The sequence below is a fragment of the Dasypus novemcinctus genome, chromosome X, assembly GCF_030445035.2.
Source record: "Dasypus novemcinctus isolate mDasNov1 chromosome X, mDasNov1.1.hap2, whole genome shotgun sequence".
NCBI lineage: Eukaryota > Metazoa > Chordata > Mammalia > Cingulata > Dasypodidae > Dasypus > Dasypus novemcinctus.
In genome coordinates, this window is record NC_080704.1 from 183,811,424 (window position 1) to 183,836,217 (window position 24,794).

Below are 24,794 nucleotides of genomic sequence, written 5' to 3' on the forward strand. Positions count from 1 at the left end.
ATCCACTCTTGAAACTATTGCGTTTCTTTTCTCTTTCCCTCTCTCATGAAAAAAATAGCTTTTTAATTCATACCATATTCCTCCCATATTCAGTCGACTACCTCATTATAGGCACTCTACCTACTGCTATAACTCTACACACCATACATGAATCTAATATCCATCCTCCCAGATCTCATATTGTTGCTCTGTTAACATTTATAACCAATACTACTTTAAACATTTTCCTTGCTTACACAATTGCCTTTCGCTGGCCCCAATATTTCCTTCAAAGTGAACTCAGCCAGCAATGCAAAATTAGAATAAGAAGAACAAAGTGACAAAGAGAAGATATAACACTTAGGCAAAAACAACAGCTAATTAATCCCCAAGACTAGACAAAGAAGCTAAGGAACTGATTAAACCCGTCAAGATAAAATGATGACCAGACAGCAACAAAAATCTACAAACCAAACCAGTAATCAGGAAACCATGGCTGAATCCAATGAACAAACTAAAAACCAGTAAGGGGAGCAGAATTTCACACAAGTAATTAAAGATCTCAAAACATATATCACAGGCAAATTTAATGAAGTAAAGGAAGAGGTTAACAATATGAAGACAACACTAGCAGGGGAGATTGCAAACATATGCAAAAAGATAACAGATATGATGGGAATGAACACCACAGTTCAAGAAATCAAAAATACACTCACAGCAAGTATCAGCCTATTAGAAAAGGCAGAGCAGAGAATTAGTGATGTGGAAGACAGTACATCAGAAATCAAACAGATAGTAGAATTGATCGATTAAAAGATAGAAAAAATCCAGCTAGGACTGAGGGACCTGAATGACAATGCAAAACGCACAAACATACATATTATAGGCATCCCAGAAGAGAAAGAGAAGGGAAAGAGGTCAGAAGGAGTGTTGCAGAAAATAATGGCTGAAAACTTCCCAAATCTACTGAAAGAGACAGATGTACATGTCCAAGAAGCACAGCACACCGCAAACGTCATAAACCCCAACAGGCCCACCCCAAGACATATACTTGTCAAATTATCCAATGCACAAGACAAAGAGAAAATTTTAAAAGCAGCAAGAGAAAAGAATACCATCACATACAAGGGAAGCTCCATAAGATTAAGTGCTGATTTCTCATCCGAAACCATGGAGGCAAGAAGGCAGTGGTATGATATAGTCAAGGTACTAAAAGAAAAAAAATTCCAACCAAGAATACTCTATCCAGCTAAACTAGCATTCAAAAATGATGGAGAGTTAAAAATATTCAGAGGTAAACAGAAATTGAAAGAGTATGCCAACAAGAAACCTCCTCTTCAAGAAATTCTAAAGGGAGTTCTGCAGGAAGAAAGGAAAAATCAGGACAGGCAGAGTTGGAGGAGAGTGTAAGAGCAACAAAAAAGACAAAGAGAGTAGACAACAAACAAACAAACAAAATATGACAAACACAAGTACAATCAAAATATGTCTAACATAAATAATTCCTTGAAAGTAATAACACTGAAAGTCAACAGACTAAACTCACCTATCAAAAGATTCAGACTGGGACATTGGATAAGGAAATATGACCCATCTATATGCTGTCTACAAGAGACACATCTTAGACACAGAGATTCATGGAGGCTGAAAGTGAATCATTGGAAAACAATCTTACAAGCAAACAAAAAACAAAAAAAGGCAGGAGTAGCTATATTAATATCAGACAAAATAGACTTTAAATGCGAAACAATTGTGAGAGACAAAGAAGGATACTACCTATTAGTGAAAGGGACAATCTGTCAAGAAGAACGAACAATCAGAAATATTTATGCTCCTAACAAGGGTGCCTCTAAATATGTGAGGGAAACACTAGAAAAACTAAGTGAAAGAATAGATGCATCTACAATTATAGTGGGGGATTTTAATACACCACTATCAACTCTGGACAGAACATCTCTAAAGAAAATCACTAAAGAAACGAAATATTTAACAGTATATTATAGGAGCTGGATCTAATAGACATATACAGATCATTACAACCAAACACAGCAGGATATAGATTTTTCTTAAGTGCACATGGATCATTCTCCAAGATAGACCATATGCTAGGCCACAAAGAAAGGCTTAATGAATTCAGAAAGATCAAAATCATACAAAATAATATCTCTAAACACAGTGGAGTGAAGCTGGAAATCTGCAAGGGCCAAGGCCCAGATTTCACACCAAGAGGTGGAAATTAAACAGCACACTCTTAGAAAAACAGTGGGTCAAAGAGGAAATATCAAAAGAAATCAATGACTACCTTGAAATAAATGATAATGATAACACAACATACCAAAACTTATGGGATGCAGCAAAAGCAGTACTGAGAGGGAAATTTATAGCCATCAACTCATACATCAAAAAAGAAGAAAGAGCAAAAATTGAAGAAATAACTTCACATTTGGAGGAATTAGAAAAAAAACAACAAAGTAAATCCAAAGGAAGAAGAAGGAAGGAAATATCAAAGATAAGAGCAGAACTAAATGAAATAGAAAATAAGAAAGCACTTGAAAAAATAAACAAGACCAAGAGCTGGTTTTTTGAGAAGATCAACAAAATTGACAAACCTTTAGCAAGACTAACAAAGAAAAAAAGAGAGAAGATGCAAATACACAAAATAAGAATTGAGAAAGGAGATATCTCCACTGACCCAACAGAAGTAAAGACTATCACAAGAGCATACTTTGAAAAACTATATTCCAAAAAAATGACAATTCAGAGGAAATGGACAAATACCTAGAAACACATAGGCAGCTTAGATTGATGAAAGAAGAAATTGATGATCTCAACAAACCAATCACAAGTAAAGAGATAGAATCAGTCATTAAAAACCTCCCAAATAAGAAGAGCCCAGGGCCAGATGTTTTACAGGTGAATTCTAAAAAACATTAAAGACAGAACTAACACCAATCCTGCTGAAACTCTTCCAAAAAAATGAAACAGAAGGAACATTGCCTAACTTCTTCTATGATGCCAAATTACCCTAGTACCAAAGCCAAACAAAGACACCACAAGAAAGGAAAATTACAGACCAATTTCTCTAGTGAACCTAGCTGCAAAAATACTTAACAAAATACTTGCTAATCTTATTCAACAACACATTAAACAAATTATAAACCACGACCATGTGGGATTCATTCCAGGTATTCAAGGATGATTCAACATAAGAAAAATCAATGTAATACACCATATAAACAGATTGAAGTAAAAAAAATCACATGATTATATCTATAGATGCAGAAAAAGCATTTGACAAAATACAGCACCCTTTCTTGATAAAAACACTCCAGAAGATTGGAATACAAGAACATTTTTTGAACATGATAAAAAGTATATATGAAAAACCTACAGCCAACATCTTTTACAATGGAGAAATCCTAAAATCCTTCCCACTAAAGTCAGGAACAAGACAAGGACGCCCACTGTCTCCCCTTCTATTTAACATTGTCTTAGAAGTACTTACTCGAACACTGAGGCAAGAACCAGATATAAAAGGCATTCAATTTGGAAAGGAAGAAGTCAAAATTTCATTATTTGCAGATAACATGATCCTATGCATAGAAAACCCTGAGAGGTCTACAACAAAGATTCTAGAACTCATAAATCAGTTTAGTAAAGTCGCAGGTTATAATATCAATGTGCAAAAACCAGTAGCATTTCTGTACACCAATAATGAGCAAGATCAGGAGGAAATCATGAAACAAATACCATTCACAATAGTTAATAAAAAAATCAAATATATAGGAATAAATTTAACTAAAGATGTAAAAAACTTATACACCGAGAACTATACAAGACTGTTCAAGGAAATCAAAGAAGACCTAAATAAATGCAAGAATATTCCCTATTCATGGATAGGAAGACTAACTATTACTAAGATGTCTATCCTACCAAAACTGATCTACACATTCAATGCAATCCCAATAAAAATCAACACAGCCTTCTTTAAGGAACTAGAAAAACTATGAAATTTATTTGGAAAGGAAAGAGGTCCCGAATAGCAAAAGACATATTGAAAAAGAAAAACGAAATAGGAGGAATCACACTTCCTGACTTCAAAACATACTACAAAGCTACAGTAGTGAAAACAGCATGGTATTGGCATAAGGAGAGACACACAGACCAATGGAATCGAGTTGAAAGTTCTGATATAGAACCTCATGTATATAGCCATATAATATTTGATAAAGCCACCAAAACCTATCAACTGGGAGAGAATGGCCTATTCAACAAATGGTGCCTGGAGAACTGGATATCCATATGTAGAAGAATGAAAGAGGATTATCATCTCACACCTTATACAAAGATCAACTCAAGATGGATCAAAGACCTAAATATAAGAGCGAAGACCATAAAGACCTTGGAAAGCTGTATAGGGAAACATCTACAGGACCTTGTAATAGGAAATGGCTTCATGAACTTCACACCGAAAGCACGAGCAGCAAAAGAACAAATAGATAAATGGGACTTCCTCAAAATTAAAGCCTTCTTCACCTCAAAGGATTTTGTCAAGAAAGTAAAAAGGGAACCTACACAATGGGAGAAAATATTTGGCAACCATATATCCGATAAGAGACTTATAACTTGCGTATGTAAAGAACTCCTATATCTTGAAAATAAAAAGATAAACAACCCATTTTCAAAATGGGAAAAAGATTTAAACAGACACTTCTCCAAAGAAGAAATTCAAATGGCTAAAAAGCACATGAAAAAATTCTCCAAATCTTTAGCAACAGGGAAATGCAAATCAAAACTACAATGAGATACCATCTTACTCCCATAACATTGGCAGCTATGAAAAAAACAAAAGAATACAAATGCTGGAGAGGATGTGAAGAAATGAGAACACTCATCCACTGCTGATGGGAATGCAGAAGGATCCAACCATTCTGGAGGACAGTTTGGCGGTTTCTCAAAAAACTAGCTATAGATTTGCCATATGACCCAGCAATACCACTGCTGGGTATATACCCAACAGAACTAAAAACAAGGACAGAAACCGATACATGCACACCAATGTTCATAGCATCATTGTTCACTATCGCCAAAAGTTGGAATCAACCCAAATGTCCATCAACAGATGAGTGGATCAATAAAATGTGATATATCCATACAATGGAATACTACTCAGCGTTAAGAACAAATACAATTCAAACACATGTGATAACATGGATGAATCTTGAGAACCTTATGTTGAGTGAAGCAACCCAGGCCTTGAAGGACAAATACTACATGACCTCAATGATATGAAATAAGCAAGCTGCGTCAGAGAGCTAGAGACTGGAAGATAGGCTTACAGGAAATCGGGGGGTAGAGGAAGGATGTAAGCTGACATCTTCAGGGGTGAAATCTATGATAAGCTGGCGGTAAGTATGTGCACAAGGAAGACATAAATTGGGGGCATAGGGTTACCTTTTGGTGGGGTTTTGCAGGTTTGAGGGGGGCTAGGGATGGGCAGATGGGGAATATTGTCCAAGAAATTGGGGGGAGGGAGGGGCAACATACGAACATAGGAGATTGTCAGGTGTTGGTTGAAAGTAAAATTTTGAGAAAAGCTTTTCAAAATATAATTAGGAATGTTACCTGTTTAAGATACTCAAAGGGGATAATCTGACACAGGACATACTCCTAGGGAATATCTGAATGCTCATTTTGCCGGAGTGGGTTATACCATTGGGTAGAGACCCATATAATGAGAGTGAAGGTATACCCACATCCTGGGGAGGACTAATGCCATCAAATAGAGGGAACTGTATCTCTCAAGAGAAAGGGTGGCTCCCAGGGCAAAAGGGCAGTTGAGCAAGTCAAGCCCTCAACACTGTTGCAAGTATCTCTGAATATGGCTCCTCAAGAAATGAAGATTGACTGTCACTGTGGGGCCCAAGGGGAGGGGGAAATAGATATTGAATAGATGGAACCAAAATAAATGTGAGGACAAAAGAAGTGTTTCACAAGAGTACACAAGGACAGGTATAAAACATGTAATATTACACCAAAAACATATAGGGGATGACAGAGTAATAATGTAAACCATAATGTAAAACACAGGATAACTAAAAACTTTAGAAAACTGTATAGCCTAAAGTATGAACCACAATGTGAACACAAATGATACCTTGTTTGAAAGCTATTGTCTCAATACCTGTACATCAGTTTCAGTAAATATGATATGAATAAGGTAAAAGATTATCATTGTGGAAGGGAAAAGGTTTTATAATGAATATGTGGGAGTACTGTATATTGTATAGATAAATTACTGTGATCTAAGGCTCCTGTGAAGAGAAGCTCAATAATTAGGAAAAAAGAAAAGAAAAAGATAGGATGTAGAATTTTCCCAAATTAATATGTATTTTATATCTAACCTTTAAACTCATCACTATATTCCATTTTACTAGTAAGGGAAACTGACATTATATTGGGCTTCACTGTCCAGGAAGTTTTGGAACACAGAGTGGTTCAACAATGACAGTGGAGGAATACTGTTATGGGATGTTATTGACAGGGGACATATGGTTGACAGGGAATTATACAGGGCATGTGTCCAGGGTGCATGGAAATGTTTGGATATACTCATAGTGGCAACAATTAAAAACTACAGCTGGGGGGGTACTGGGTGCCTCCCCCGGGGGGGGGCTCTGTCATGGTTCCTAGGGGAGCAGCAGCAGTCCCCCAGGTTCAACGGTAAGGACCAGGAAGGAATGACGGTCCAAAAGTGAGCCCTTGATACTAATGACTATGCTTGTGAGCCTATACACCTTAAATAAGGACAAGGCCTAGGGCAGCACTGTGTCTAAGAGTTCCCTCCTGACAGCCTCTGTGTTACTCAAATATGGCCAGTCTTGAAGCCAAACTCAACATGTAAATGCACTGCCTTCCCCCCAGCATGGGACATGACACCCGGGGATGAGCCTCCCTGGCACCGAGGGATCACTACCAAGTACCAGCTGATGACATAACTAGAAAGAGAACTTGAATTAAAGGTTCAAAGTGGACCAGCAGAATATCCCTGTCTACATATAATAACAGGAGTTAAAAATGCTATTTGACCTAAAATAAGTGGGAAATGGAAAGGACAAATGAGTTCATATGGCTATGGGTCTCTAAAAAAGAGTCTGGAAGTTGTCAGAAGGGTTGCCCTTATGCACACCTGAGCAGATTCTCAGAGACAGATAAAGTAGATACAACCCCAGGTATTGGTCCTTTTGAGGGGTAAAGAGACCCACAGATTCTATGGTCATGGCAAATGGGGTTCACTGCCATGTCAGTTGGTCCTTCTTTGGAGCTGGTGTTTCTGCATGATGGAGCTGGACTCAGATGGGATCTCTTTTCACAAGCCTTTCATGCTACTTTACTGGAATTGTAGTTGGTGCTGGGGTTTAAGATATATCTAAGGGATTTGAATCTGTGGACTGACAATATGATAGCCAGGCCCTGAGCCTCAACAGACTTCAACTCCTACACTCTGATTTATTGGACTTACCCCACTCAGCTAACATGGAGTTGAAGAATGTCAACCACCACACCATGTAGCCTGGAGTGCCTACAACTGAAAGCAGGAGGATTGCATCCAGTATCCATGTGGAATCTAAGCCCCCTCTTGACATAGATGTGGAATGGACACAACCAAGCCAAGTTCCACAGGAAGGAGGAATACAGTAAGGATTAGAGTGGACTCAATGATATCCTATTCATGAACTATTGTGGTTAATAATCAAGAAAGTGTGGCATTGGTGTGGAGAAAGTGGCCATGGTGGCTGCTGTGTGCGGGGAATGGGAGAAGGAGATGAGATGTGGAGGCATTTTCAGGAGTTGGAGTTGTCCTGGGTGGTGGTCCAGGGACAGTTGCCGGACATTGTATGTCCTCCCATGGCCCACTGGATGGAACGTGGGAGAGTGTGGGCTATGGTGTGGACCACAGGCAATGGGGAACAGTGATGCCCAGAGATGTACTCACCAGATGCAATGGATGTGTCATGATGATGGGGGAGAGTGTTACTGTGGGGGGAGTGGTGGGGTGGGGGTGATGGGGGTGAATGGGGACCTCATATTTTTTTAATGTAATATTTTTTTTAAAAAATGAATGAATTGAGTAGAGTTTGGAAAAAAACCCTATACCCTAACCCTGGTGTTAAAAGTCCTGTGTGATGTGACCCTTATCACTACCTGGCTTTTCAATACCACAGTGACTGCCTTTCATAATGCATCAATTATATTAACCACACATTAAGTACTAATATGTCACAGAAACTATAGGCAGGGTGTTTCCACCCCTTAAATGTTCTTACCCTCTCTGCCTTTGCCTTGCTGACTCTTAACCATTTCTCATATTTTACCTGAAAGATTACTTCCCTTATGTGCTTTGCCTCCCAAGACTATGCTGCTTTGCCATGCTGTGAGCTTGCAATTACTCACTGTGCATTTCTATCTCTATCCCAATATTCACTATGGTTAGTTGCAATGTCCTAGACTAAGCCCCATGAAGAGGAGCTCTCTTTACACTACTCCATTGGGAGAGAAAGATAGTCCAAACTCAGTCAATACTTATTGAATGAAATAACTTCTGAGTTGGGTTTTAAAGGATGATCTAGAATTTGCCAAGCAAAGAGAAGCAGGGCATTCAAGGCAGCAGGCACCAAGGCCAAGAAGTGAGAGAAACCGTAATGCACTGTATGGATAAACGTATTTGTCCTAACTGACCAAGCTTTTGTCCATTCGTGTAGTTTTGGATGTAAGAGGTTGTTGTTCAAACCACATCTTATTATTTTCCTGTGAACTGATCTGCTACCTTCATCTTGCCAACTTTTGATCCCAAAGGATGACTTCCATAGATCCAGCAAGATGATAGCAGAACAGGTGAGCTGCTTTGGAGAAAGTTACTTGCTGGTCCATGAAGTTGGCACTTCCCATGGTCCTCTTTCTAGCCTTCACCTCTAACAGGAACATTCTCTCATGCTATGCCCTTTAACCTGGTCAAAAAGGATCAAATAAAATGAACAAAAAGGCAGGAAGAATAATAATAACTCAACTGCTAGGTCCCTTTGCAGGTCCCAGTCTGAAATCTGTACCATGCTGGGGGCTTAAGACTTTGCATTCAGGCAGATGAAGTTTTTTGTTTGCTAATGTCATTTTGTGTAAGGCTCCAGCACTTGCATATGCTTCAGGTTGGGTTCCCCTTCCTGATATATAAATCTGACTTAGAATCATGTCAGTCTCTTTCCTACCTCTTAATAGGAAGAGATCTGGGGAAGTTTAACAAATTATTACTAGTAAAGTAGAGAGCTAGTGAGTACCTGACAGAAATAGCATCATTTAGTGAAATCCAATGTCATATAGTCACCACATCCCCTCCACGCTGATGTCATGGACAATTGCTACTGACCATTAGGCTGTCCATCCTCCTCAAGCCACATTCATGCTGAGTTGGTCTACTATGATGAAATACAGTCAGCTTTTCCAGGCTGTTGTGGCACTAGCAGGCTTTTTTTAGTTTAAGGTCAATGAGAGATGTTTCCCAAGGTTGGTGCCCTGCACAGTGATTGCCTCAGCTGTGAATCTGATCTGGATACCTTGGCTTTAGGTCATGTCCACAATACAGTGAAAGGGACATGGTGCCAGAATCAGCAGGGCCTGAATCTTGGGCAGACAGCCATCTCCTCTTGTAAGGATTAATATGTGACCATGTGAAAGTCTTTGATCAAGACTGGCTTCAGTCCAAACCTTGCAAAAAATGAAATGCTAACATGGACATGAGAAAAAGCTGGTGATGGCTGGATTGAAAGAGAATGTAAAAAGATACAGGCACTGGGAGGCAAGAATACTGAGTTTTAAGCTGGCATTCACTGTCTCAGCTGTGTGTCCTTGAACAAGTCACTTAACCTCTATGTAACATAAATATAATAAGAAAACTTTTCCAGGGATAGCATGAATTAAATGAGCTACTACACACTGAAGATCATTGGAATCTTTAATTGCTTCTCACAAATAGTGGGTGAATCTTCTAATCCCAATGCTTTTACTGACTTGGGACAGGATATCCACCTTTCTGTGTCTCAAATGTTCACTGGATAATAAGGAGTTTAAACTATGTAATTTTTTAGTGTCCTTCTGGGCCTGATATACCAGGATTCTGGTCAAATTACTTAAAGCTGAAGTCAATTGTATCTGTGTAAAGAGAGTCTAAAATAATCTTTATTGTTTACGTGCAGTGTGCATTTTGGGTGCAAAGAGCAGCAAAGCAGGAATCAGGGGGAGGGAAATCCAATGCTCTTAGAGTTCTAGAGTCCCAGTGCCTGGCAGGGTAAATACTGACTACCTTGCTCAGTGTTTATCCCTTGAGCTGTAATCAGATCGGAACAAAATCAAAGATTTATTCACCAAATGCAATGAATATCTCATGATGATGGAAGAGAATGTTGTTATGGGGGGGAGTGGGGTGAGGGGGGTGGGTGGTATATGGGGACCTCATATTTTTTTAATGTAATATTAAAAAAAAAAAGACAAAAAAGATTATCACAATTCTCACTGCAATTAGATACTTTCCAATATGGATTGGTAATTAGTGGTTTTGCTTATTTTAAACTTTTTAATTTCACCTTGGTTGTTCTTTGAGAACAAAACCCCTTTTTGAGGTAACAGTCTGCTCTTGGGAGAAGAGGGATGCTGGTATTCTAACAAGGAAGATTATATGTTTTAAACACCTGACATGTGGTAAGCATTTGTGTTTGCTTCCCTTTACTTCCCTCTTGATCTCTCCACATTAACTGACACCAGCAGTCCCTGAAACATAGTGTGTGAGGGGGTAAAGATTATTGAATAAATGAATAAATATGATGGGAACCTTTTCCCAAAAGCCTAACTCAGAACTATTTGAGATACGGTGGGTGAGGTACAGAGAAACATGGAGATAAATGAGTAGGTTGAAAGAGGTAAAGTGATAATAATAAGAGCAGCACTGATATCTCCCTTCCCCTGAATTCTTACCAGATACCTGTAACTGGGCTAAGTGCTGACAACATCCTTTGGGGTGGATACCATCATTGTTATCTCTATTTTATTTTATAGATTATGAAACTGAGATTCAAGGAGATCACGTGGTCCACCGAAGTTTCCACAGACTGGAAAAATTTCTATCCCATTTTTCTTGCATTGCATTCACAGTTAGAAAAAGCTTGGGAGCCTCTTGACTTTTGCTGCACATAGTTTGAGGAAGTGATTAGGAATAAGGAACATAAGTAGACAGTAGAAGCTGGAAAAGACAAGGAAGGAGATTTGCCCCCGCAACCTGATTTCAGCCTGGTAATGCCCATTTGGGACTTCTGACCACAGAACCGTAAGAGAATAAATGTGTTGTTTTAAGCCACATAGTTTGTGGAAATTTTTACAACAGAAATACAAATATGGGTTGCATACACAGCACTAGACTAGGTGCTAGGGATGTAGAATAAAACAAAAGAGACAAGGCCAAATGTCACTGGCAAAGATGTAGCTCTGTAGAAACATGCAACAAGAATGGGGTGCCCAAATGCTGAGCAGGCTGTTTCGGGGGCTTGCAGGGCAGGAGGTGTCTGGATGAAGATTTAGTGAGACAGTGACAGAAGAGATTCTTGTGAGAGGTGGAATTTTGGGTTTCTGACATGGAGGTCAGAAGTTGTGGGCAGGAACCCTCCTCTTAGGGCTGGTGGCCCGGCAGCTGTGATCACTGAAAGCTTTGTTGTGCTGCAGTGTTCCCAGGTCCCATGTTAACCAGATGCGTGGTTCCAAGGTCTGTGTCCCCTAAAACCTGGTGGCCCATGCTCCAGAGACTCACACACCCTGTGTCTGCAATATCATGGACTTCCCATCCCCGAATCCACCACTGCCTGAGGTCCATCTGAAGTCCTTGATTAACCTAGCCTTTGGCATTTTGTGTTTTTTTTTTCTTTCTCTCTCTCTCCTTGAACTTGGAGGAGTGTACCAGCTGACTTGGGGAGAGTCTGGGAAGATAGGAGAGGCAAATCTGCTAATAAAACCCAATTAAGCTAAATGTCCTGGGATAGGAAACTTGGTCTGGGAGAAGGTGGAGTCAGAAAATCAATTAGACCTCTCCTAGCACAGCTAAGGGAGAGGGACTGTAGGAGGTGCTAATCCAAGCTTCCAATAACATATTTGCATTTTCTGGTGAGGTGTAGGTGCTCTCACGCTGGAAATAAAGTGTCATAGTCATCTGTGTTGAGTTGGTTCAACAAGGAACTACTTGAATCTCCTACCAGAACTCTAAGGCAGCTTTCCTGCTGCCCTGGGAAAGAGAAAAGTGAGGAAAGGAGAAAGGGGGAAGGTCAGGTGACTAAGTGTATTATTTAACTGCAATGAGGTTGAAACCTTGTTTCCTTTTGTGTGTGTGTGTGTGCTTGCTAATATTGCATTGTCTCCTGGTCTTTTCTCCTGTTTTATCCCCCAAGGTTCTTTTTCATTTGTTTAGTTTTTTTTTCTCTTTTCTCTTTTTTCTTGCTTGTTTCCCCCTCTTTTCTTTACCCCCTTTTCTCTTCTCTTTTTTTTCTTTTCTCTTTTTCTTCTTTATTTTCTTTTCTTTATATAATAGGTGTTACCAATAGCATTTCACACTTGCAGTGTTTCATCATCCTCCATTTTCTCTTTTCTGTGTGTGTTGATTTTGGCCACCTACACTATCCCCTTTCCCCCACATCTTTCTATCCTCCATCATCTGCTGTTTTTCTTACATTCTACCTCCTTTTCTTTGGCCCCCAAATTGTCTCACTTTTTATTTCTAATACCTTTGTTCTGTTTTCTGTTTTGATATTATTGTCTTTGATATTCTTGTCTTTCTTTTCTCTTTCCCTCTCTCATGAAAAAATTGGCCTTTTAATTCATACTATATTCCTTCCCATATTCAGTTGACTATCTCATTATAGGTACTCTAATTACTGCTATAACTCTACACAACTTACATGACTATAATATCCATTCTCCTAGAGCTCACATTGTTGCTCTGTTAACATGTATTACCAATACTACTTTGTACAATTTATTTTCTTACTCATTTTGATTTCTCTGGCCCTAATATTTTCCTTCAAAGTGAAATTTACCAACAACAAGAAAATAGAGTGAGAAGAACAAAGTGACAAAGAGAAGACATAACATTTATGCACGAACAACTAATTAATCCCCAAGATTAGACAAAGAATCTAAGGAACTGATGAAACCTGTCAAGATAAAATGATGACCAGTCAGCAACAAAAAACTACAAAAAAAAAAAAAAACAATAATCAAGAAAATATGGCCAAATCCAATGAACAAACTAAAATCAGGAAAGGGAGCAGTACATCGGACAAGTAATTAAAGATCCCAAAACATATATTAGAGACCCACTTAATGAAGTAAAGGAAGAGGTTAACAATATAAAGAAAACTCTTGGACAGGAAAGTACAGATATATGCAAAAAGATAACACATATGATGATGATGAACACCACAGTTCAAGAAAACACAAATACACTCGCAGCAAATAGCAGCAGATTAGAAGAGGCAGAGGAGAGAATTAGTGATGTGGAAGACAGTACATCTGAAATCAAACAGATAGTAGAACTGGTCGATATAAAGAGAGAAAAAAATCCAGCAAGGACTTAGCCACATGAATGACAATGCAAATCACAGAAACATAAGTATTATAGGCATCCCAGAAGGAGAAGAGAAGGGAAAGGGGACAGAAAGTGTGTTGGAGGAAATAATGGCTGAAAACTTCCCAAATCTACTGAGAGAGATGGATGTACATGTCCAGGAAGCACAACGCATCCCAAACATCATAAATCCCAAAAGGCCCACCCCAAGACATATACTTGTCAAATTATCCAATGTTCAAGACAAAGAGAAAATTTTAAAAGCAGCAAGAGAAAAGAGAACCATCACATGAAGAGGAGGCTCCATAAGATTAAGTGCTGATTTCTCATCTGAAACCATGGAGGCAAGAAAACAGTGGCATGATATAGTCAAGGTACTAAAAGAAAAAAATTCAAACCGAGAACACTCTACCCAGATAAACTAGCACTCAAAAATGTTGGAGAGTTCAAAATATTCACAGATAAAGATAAATTAAAAGAATATGCCAACAAGAACTCTGCACTTCAAGAAATACTAAAGAGAGTTTGGCAGGAAGAAAGAAAAAAACATGAAAGGCAGAATTGGAGTAGAGTGTAAAAGCAACAAAAAAGACAAAAAGGGAAGGAAAAAACAAAGAAAATATGACAAACACAAGTCCAAAGAAAATATGGCTAATATGAATAATTCCTTGAAAGTAATAACAATGAATGTCAATGGATTAAACTAACCTGTCAAAAGATTCAGACTGTAAGATTGGATAAGGGAATATGACCCATCTATAGGCTGTCTACAAGAAACACATCTTAGACCCAGGGATTCATGGAGGTTGAAAGTGAATGGCTGGAAAATAATCTTACAAGAAAACAATAACCAAAAAAAGGCAGGAGTAGCTATATTAATATCAGACAAAATAGACTTTAAATGCAAAACAATTGTGAGAGACAAAAACGGATACTACATATTAGTGAAAGGGATAATATTTCAAGAAGAATGAACAATCATAAATATTTGTGCCCCTAACAATGTCACCTCCAAATATATGAGACAAACACTGGAAAAACTAAGTGAAAAATAGATGCCTCTACAATTATAGTGGGAGAATTTAATACACTACTATCAACTTTGGACAGAACATCTCAAAAGAGAGTGAATAAAGAAACATAAACTTTGAACAGTATATTAGAGGGACTGGACATAATAGACATATACAGATCATTACACCCGAAAACAGCAGGATATACAATTTTCTCAAGTGCACATGGATCATTCTCCAAGATAGACCATATGCTAGGCCACAAAGAAAGGCTCAATGAATTCAGAAAGATCTAAATCATACAAAATAATATCTCTGACTACAGTGGAGTGAAGCTGGAAATCTGCAAGGGCCAGAGGCCCAGATTTTACACCAAGATATGGAAATTAATCAGCACACTCTTAGAAAAACAGTGGTTCAAAGAGGAAATCTAAAATGAAATTAATAACTACCTTGACACTAATGAAAATGAAAACACAATATACTGAAACTTATGGGATGCAGCAAAAGCAGTACTGAGAGGGAAATTTATATCCATAAATTCATACAACAAAAAAGAAGAAAGAGCAAAATTTGAAGAACTAACTACACATTTGGAAGAAATAGTAAAAACACAACAAAGTAAAACCACAGGAAGAAGAAAGAAAGAAAGGACAAAGATTAGAGCAGAACTAAATGAAATAGAAAATAAGATAGCACTTGAAAAGATAAACAAAACCAAGAGCTGGTTCTTTGAGAAGATCAATAAAATTGACAAACCTTTACCTAGACTAACACAGAAGAAAACAGGGAAGATGCAAATACACAAAATAAGAAATGAGAAAGGAGATATCACCACTGATCCCACAGAAATAAAGACAATCATAAAAGGATACTTTGAAAAACTATATAACAAAAATGACAATTCAGAGGAATGGATAAATTCCTAGAAACACATAAGCAGCCTATATTGATGAAAGAAGAAATTGATGATCTCACAAACCAATCACAATAAAGAGGTAGAATCAGCCATTAAAAACCTCCCAACTAAGGAGAGTCGAGGGCCAGATGGCTCACAGGTGAATTCTACAAAACATTTCAGAAAGAACTAACACCATTCTTGCTGAAACTCTTCCAAAAAATCGAAACAGAAGGAACGTTACCTAACTCATTCTATGATGCCAACGTTACCCCAGTACCAAAGCCAAACAAAGACACCACAAGAAAGGAAAATTACAGACCATTTTTTCTAATGAAACTAGACACAAAAATCCTCAACAAAATGCTTGCTAACTGTATTCAACAACACATTAAACGAATTATACACCATGACCAAGTGGGATTCATTCTGGGTATGCAAGGATGTTTCAACATGAGAAAATCAAGCAATGTAATACACCATATAAACAGATTGAAGGAAAAAAATCACATGATTACATCTATAGATGCAGAAAAAGCATTTGACAAAATACAGCACACTTTCTTGATAAAAACACTGCAAAACATTGGAATACAAGGAAATTTTTCTGAACATGATATAGAGTATACATGAAAAACCCACAGCCATCATGGTTTACAATGGTGAAATCCTAAAATCTTTCCTTCTAAGATCAGGAACAAGAAAAGGATGCCCACTATCATCTCTTCTATTTAACATTGTCTTAGAAGTACATGCTCGACCTCTGAGGCAAGAACCAGATACAAAAGGCACTCAAATTAGAAAGGAGAAGTCAAAATTTCATTATTTGCAAACGACATGATCCTATACATAGAAAACACCGAGAGATCTACAACAAAACTTCTAGAACTCATAAATGAGTTTAGTAAACTCTCAGGTTATAAGATCAATGTGCAAAAATCAGTAGCATTTCTGTACACCAATAATGATCAAGCTCAGGAGGAAATCAAGAAAAAAATACCATTTACAATAGTGCAATAAAAAAACTAAATACCTGGGAATACATTTAACTAAAGATGGAAAAAACTTATACACAGAGAACTACACAAGACTGTTCAAGGAAAAAACTTATACACAGAGAACTACACAAGACTGTTCAAGGAAATCAAAGAAGACCTAAATAAATGGAAGAATATTTCCTGTTCATGGATAGGAAGACTAAATATTATTACGATGTCTATCCTACCAAAATTGATCTACACATTCAATGCAATCACAATAAAAATGAACACAGCATTCTTTAAGGAACTAGAAAAACTAGCTATGAAATTTATTTGGAAAGGAAAGAGGCTCCAAATAGCCAAAGACATATTGAAAAAGAAAAACGAAATTGGAGGAATCACACTACCTGACTTCAAATCATACTATAAAGGTACACTAGTGAAAACAAAATGGTATTGACACAAGGAGAGACGCACAGAACAATGGAACCAAATTGAGAGTTCTGATAAAAATGCTCATATATATAGCCATATAATATTCGATAAAGCCACCAAACCCTCTCAACTGGGAGAGAATGGCCTATTCAAGAAATGGTGCCTGGAGAACTGGATAGCCATATGTAAAAGAATGAAAGAGGATTACCATCTCACACCTTATACAAAGATCAACTCAAGATGGATGAAAGACCTAAATATAGGAGCCAAGACCATAAAGACTCTGGAAAGCAGTGTAGGGAAGCATATACAAGAACTTGTAATAGGAAATGGCTTGATGAACTGCACACCAAAAGCACGAGCAGCAAAAGAACAAATAGATAAATGTGACTTCCACAAAATTAAAGCCTTCTGCACCTCAAAGGAGTTTGTCAAAAAAGAGAAACGAGAGCCGACACAATGGGAGAAAATATTTAGTAATATATATCTGATAGGAGACTTATAACCTGCATATATAAAGAACTCCTATATCTTGAAAATTAAAAGACAACCCATTTTAAAAATAGGAAAAATATTTAAACAGATGCTTCTCTGAAGAAGAAATACAAATGGCTAAAAACCACATGAAAAATGTTCCAAATCTCTAGCTATCAGGGAAATGAAAATCAAAACTACCATGAGATACCGTCTTACTCCCATAAGATTGGCAGCTATGAAAAAAAACAGAAGACTATAAATGCTGGAGAGAATGTGAAAGAATGGGTACGCTCATCCACTGCTGGTGGGAATGCAGAAGGATCCAACCATTCTGGAGGATAGTTTGCCAGTTTCTCAAAAAACTAGCTGTAGATTTGCCATATGACCCAGCTATTCCACTGCTGAGTATATACCCAGCAGAACTAAAAACAAGGACACAAATCAATACATGCACACCAATGTTCATAGCTGAATTGTTCATTATTGCCAAAAGTTGGAATCAACCCAAATGCCCATCAACAGATGAATGGGTAAATAAAATGTGGTATATCCATACAATGGAATACTACTCAGCTTTAGGAACGAATACACTACAAACACAAATGATAACATGGATGAATCTTGAGAACCTTATGTTGAGTGAAGAAACCCAGGCATTGAAGGACAAATACTACACGACCTCAATGATATGAAATAAGTAAACCATGCTGCCTCAGAGAGCTAGAGACTGGATGATAGGCATAAAAGAAAATGGGGTAGAGGAAGGATGTAAGCTGACACCTACATAGGTGAAATCTATGATACGCTGAGGTAAGTATTTGTACAAGGAAGGGATAAAATTAGGGAAAAGGGTTACCTTTGGGTTGAGCTTTGCAGGCTTGAGGGGGACTAGGTATGGGATGATGGGTAATATTACCCAAGAAATTGAGGGGAAGGTGGGGGAACATATGAACATGGGATGTTGTCAGGTATTTGCCTGAGAGTATAAAGCTGAGAAAACTTTTTAAAAAATATAATAAGGAAAGTTACCAGTTTAAGATGCTTAAAGGGGACAATCTGACGCAGGACAGACTCCTAGGAAATATGTGAATGCTCATTTTGCCAGAGTGGGTTATATGATTAGATAGAGACCCATATAATGAGAGTGAAGGTATACCCATATCCTGGGGAGGAATGATGTTTTCAAATAGAGGGAATTGTATCTATCTCTTGAGAGAGATGGTGGCTCCCAGTGCATTAGGACAGTTAAGCATGTCAGGCTGTCAACACTGTTGCAAGTATCTCTGAACATGACCCCTCAAGCAATGAAGATTGAATGTCACTGTGGGCCCTAAGGGGAGGGGGAAAGAGGTATTGAATAGTTGGAACCAATGTAACTGTATGGGCAATAGAAGTGTTCCACAAGAGTATGCAAGGATGGATATAAGACATGGTAAATTACACCAAAAATATATAGGGTCTGATAGGCTAAAAGGTAAATCATAATATAACACATAAGATAACTAAAAATTTAGAAAATTGTATAGTCTAAAATATAAACCACAATGTAAACACTAATGTAACCTCGTATGGAAGCTATTGTCTCAATATCTGTACATCAGTTTCAGTAAATATATTATGAATATGTAAAAAGATTATTGCTGTGGAAGGGAAAAGGGTTTCATGTTGGATATGGGGGAGTACTGTATATTGTATATATGATTTACTGTCATCTAAAACTTTTGTGAAGATAAGCTTAATAATTAGGAAAAAAAAAAGGTAGGACATAGACATTGAGGAAAAGATGGAAGCTGTTGCCTTGCCAATTTGCATACAGGGCAACACTTATTGCAGTGATGGAAGGCAAATTATCAAAAACAAAGGTCTAACATTTTTAAATTTTTTGATACTCCAATTTGTTTTTACCTTAATTTTTCTAAATTAATATGTATTCTATATCTAACCTTTAAACTCATCACTCTGTTCCATTTTACTATTAATGGAACCTGGCATTATATTAGCCTTCACTTTTGGAGAAGTTTTGGATCACAGAGCAGTTCAAAAAGGCAGGGGAGGAATACTGGTGTGGGATGTTATTGACAGGGGACACATGATTGGCAGGGAGTTCAATAGGGCATATATCCAGGGTACATAAAAATGTTTGGATATTTTCATAGTGGTTACAATTAAAAACAACAAGAGTTCCTAAACAGGGGAGCTCTATCACAGTCACTAAAGGAACAGCAACAAGCCCCCACGTGCAATGGCAAAGACCAAAAAAGAAAGAAGGTCCAACAATGAGACCTTAATACTTATGACTATGCTTGTGAGCCTGTGCACCTGAAATACGAACAAGGCCTTGAGCTGCAGGGTGCCTAAGAATTACCTCCTGAGAGCCTCCATGATGCTCAAATTTGGCCAGTCTCAAAGCCAAACTCAGCATGTAAATGTGTTGCTTTCCCCCCAGCGTGGGACATGAGCCTCCCTGGTGCTGAGTGATTACTACCAAATACCAGCAGATGATGTAACTAGAAAATGACCTTGAATAAAAGGGTCAACTCTGACCAGCAGAATATCTCAATCTACATATAATACCAGGAGTTAAAAATGCTTTTTGATCTGAATAAAAGGGGGAAATGGAAAGGATAAATGAGTTTATATGGCTATGAGTCTACAAAAAGAGCCAGGAGGTGATCAGAGGGATTGCCCTTATGCACACCTGAACAAAGTCCCAAAGACAGATAAAGTAGATACAAACTCATGTATTGGTTCTTCTGAGGGATACAGAGACCCACAGGTTCTATGGTCTTGGCAGATAGAGTTCAGTGACATCTCAGTTGGCCCTACTTTGGAGTTTGTGTTTTGGTATGATGGATCTGGACTTAGATGTGCTCTTTGCCCACAAGTCTCTCCTGTTACTTTTACTGGAGCTGTAGTTGGTACTGTGGTTTAATGTATACCCAGAGGACCTGAATCTCTGAACTGACCATGTAATAGCCAGGCCCTGAGCCTCAACAGACTTGCAACTCCTGCACTCTGGTTTATTGGACTTACCCCACTCATCTAACATGGAGGTGAAGAAGGTCAACCACCACACCAGAGAGCCAAGAGTCTACAACTGAAAGCAGGAGAATTGCATCCAGCATCCATATGGATTCTAAGCCCCTTCTTGATATAGATGTGGAGTGGACACAACCATTCTAAGGTCCACAGGATGGATGAATAGAGTGTAGATTAGAGTGGACTTACTGATACTCTATTCATGAATTATTGTGATTAGTAATTGAAGAAAATGTGGCATTGGTGTGGAGAAAGTGGCCATGGTGGCAGCTGGGGGTAGGGAGTGGGTGGAAGAGATGTGATATGGGGGCATTTTTGGGACTTGGAGTTTTCCTGGTTGGTGCCATGGGAACAGTTACCTGACATTGTATGTCCTCCCAAGGCCCACTGGGTGGACTGTGGGAGAGTGTGTGCTATGATGTGGACCATTGACCATGAGGTGCAGCATTGCTCAGAGATGTATTCACCAAATGCAATTAATGCCTCATGATGATTGAGGAGGATGTTTTTATGGGGGGAGGAGTGGGGTGAGAGGGGTCGGGGTATATGGGGATCTCATATTTTTTGAATGTAACATTAAAAAAATAAAAAAAGACAAAAAAAGAAGAGAAAAAGAATGGGGTTGCCAGCAGCATTGTGGTCCAATCCTTAGTTCGGTGTCTTTAGGAAAACCCTATCTAAGTCAGTGATTATTTTTAGCAATATTATTTGTTACCATAGGTGAGCATAGAGTATCTTATAAGACAAAACAGGGAGGGATTGAATTATCAGGGCTTTTCTCCAAGAAGTGCTTACTGAAGTCCAAGTGTGCACAAGGATTGTCACAAGTTGGGATTTTGACAACTATCAAGACAAAAGAACAAGCTCCCGATGCATTTGGAATGTAGATAAAATCTACAAAGGAGTCTATGGACCTGGAAGACAGTGACACCTGGAGAGCAATGTAACACTGGGAGAAAGTAGACCATGGTCTGAAGATCCTTGGATTGGCCTGATCCCCATGGGATGGGTGTTGTGCTCCTATCTGGCTCCCCAGCCCATCATACTCTGATTGCCACAACACTGACTAGGTGTTGCCAGTGCTGGTTACCTGGCACTGAACGGGGGCTCTGAGAAGGAGGGAATGTTTGCTTCTCTACATCCTAGGTCTTTGCAAATGCCAGACACAGAATAGTCAATATAGCTCTGCCTCTAGGAAACACTCCAATTCACAGTGTGAGATGTTTATGTACAATTTTGTTCTGTGCTCGTAGCTTTGCAAATAAAAATGTGTCTAGATAGCCCTGAAAAGGAGGGAGGAAGGGAGCAAGGAAGGGAAGAAAGGGTCATCCTTTTTTACCTGTTTCTCTATTGCTGCCAGTCCCCCAAACTTCCTTCTCCTCTGTCATTGAACTTTTATTTCTCCACATCCACCTTCTCCTTCTGGGTTTGACAACTAAATGAAACTCCCTTGAAAGATGGCTTCAGTGAGCAACCAGGGTGGGTATCTGAATTTAAAGACCTGCCTGTGAGCCTGTGGGGCAGCATCCTAGTGCTGGCTTCTGGGCACGATGGTCACCTCTTATGGAATCACTTGGGGTTTCAGGTTCCCATTTTTTGGCTGACCTAGGGATCAAGAAAAGATAAGTCAGGGCAGCCATATTGCTACAGGACTTCCCTGAAATCATAGCACAAGAAGGTCCCTGAACCTACCAACTATCCCTTTGTATTAACCTGGAAATTGAAGCACTTCTGCTCAAATCAGACAAAGGGATTCCCAGGGAAGATCATAATGGTTATGCTTCTTTCTCACTTCTTCTGTCATAAGTACCAGCTTCCAGCCATGACCCTACCCCATCATCCTGGCCCCCAAGAAAACTTTAAGCTGAAGCCAATGATTACTTCATTCTATGACATTTGTCCAATTTATTATAATTATTCACCTTTGAACAACATTTTTTGTATAGTGCAACTTTCTTCTGAGGTAAATAGCAACTTCTACAAAAACAATTTTTTTGCACAAAATGAAGTTCTTAAATAGTCTCTTATAGGGTATATACTCAGCAAACCAGACAAAGGAAACTGAATTAATGACCCTTTGTCATCAGTTGGAACATATAGACGGCAAGAACAAAGCCACAAATCTCCCACTCACACACATCCCTGCTCCTTGCCTCTGTCGATCTCATGTTTCATTGTGGCAGTAGTTTTACTTTTCTTCTTGGGTTCAAGCAAGTAGGAGTGCCTGTTCTCAGAGCAAGGGGCAGTTTGAAACCATGAAAGAAGAGTGGTGCAGCCTCATTCAGAGCTGTGTGGAAACATCTCCATCTTGCAGTGATGTCCCAGCCACTGAAATATCATGAGCTAGGTACTCCCTCCCACACTAGGCACTGAAACCATCTTTCAAGAGGATTTCATTTAGTTGTCAATCATTTGAGGGATGGATGGAAGAAATGAAAATGGAAGAGGAAGCCTGAGTGGTGGCTAGCAGCAATAGAAAGAAAGATCAAGGAAAATGACCTTTCTTCTCTCTCTTCTTTCTAGATTGTCTACATATCCTTTCTATTCTGTTTGCAAAGCTGGAAGCTCAATATAAAACTTGGACTGAATTTCTCCAACTCTGGTTTATCATCCTCTGTGCCCCTCTGCTCTTATTCTGTGATGAGAACAGGGGAAACAAGTACTCTAAGTATAGAAAACATCATACGCAATGGCTCAGAGAGCAAGTAGCTATTGAGGAACTTTTAGTAGTAGTCAACTGTGGCTAAAATGAAAGTGTTGTTGGGAGAGCAGAGAAAAGAGTGTGGGGGTACATGATGATTATGTAAGTGCAAAGATAAGTAGAGGTCAGCATTGTGGAACTCTGTAGGCCAGGGTAAGAATTTGGTCTTTGTCTGAAGATCAGTGAAGAACAATTGAAGGACATTAAGTAGGAGAATAGCATGATCAGGTAAGATTTAAGATCTCTTTGCTGCAGGAAGAACAGAATAGCATGGGTTAAGACTAGGGCTGACTTTTCTGCAAGCCATTTAGGAGGCTGTTAAAGTCATCCAGGAAAATAGGTAGTACTCTGGTCAATGGTAGTGCTAAACAGAAGTTTAGCCTCCTACTACATCAGCCAAAGACAAATTGGAGAAATTTTATAAGAAATCATATGGAAAGGGTTTGTTCTGTGTTTAAATATGAGAGTGTGGGAGAGAAAGGAGAATAGTTTGTTGAGTTTCCTGTGACTGCTGTAACAAATTGCCACAAACTAGATGGCTTAAAACAATAGAAATTTATTCTTTCACAGTTTTGAAGAAAGAGTCTGAAATTAAATATTAGTAAGACTATGCTCTTTTTTTAAACAAATCAATTTTATTGATACATATTAATAAAGTACACAATTCATCCAAAGTGTACAATCAATGATATTTGGTATAATCACACAGTTGTGCATTCATCACTTCAGTCATAATTACAGTATTTCATTATTTCAATAATAATAATGAACAAAAACCAACCAAACAAACAAGAATATTCCTCACATCTCCATCTCTCTATGCTTCCCCAACTGTACATAGCTGCTATTTCTGACTATTTGATACAAAGGGTATAATCAATGGCTTTTAGTATAATCACAATGTTGTATATTCACCATCTCAAAAATTTTAGAACAATTTCATTACTCCAAATAGAAAGACTCCACACCCCTTAGCATTCCTTCCTCAGATCTCCATAAACACTAAACTCAATGTTCTTTTTAATAGCTCTAGGGAAGAATCGTTCCTTGCCTGTTTGTGTATTTGTTCTTCTGATATCCACTAACGTCACAGTTCTTCCTGTAGCCTTCTCTGACTCTGGCTTCTAGTTTCTCCTTCAGAAATATGGATTAATACCCACTGTGGTTCAGTTGACCATATCTTAACTAAAAATAGCACCTTTAAAAGGTCCTATTTACAATGGGTTCACACCCACAGAGACACAGAATACGATTAAGAATATGTGTTTTTGGGGTACATAATTCAACCTACCACAATCACTAAACTGCCTAACCCTTCCTTTACTAGAGCATTGCATCAGGTTGGGAATGGCATTGCAATTCAATGTGCTCTGGGACTTCCAATTACCTTTAGTAACAACTTTTCTTGGGACCAGCTCTGGGTTGTGTGTGGGATCAGATGTAAGTGTTAAGTTCAACTTTTCATGGGGTCTGGTAGAAAATGGTAAGATAGTTATCTAAGAGGTCTTAGTATAAAAGCTGGATGGACAGGAATGGAGAAAGGAAGGACACTCACTATTGGTGAGTACCCAGTATAAGCAAAGCATTCTGTGGAGTCCTTTACTAACATCTTTTCTTT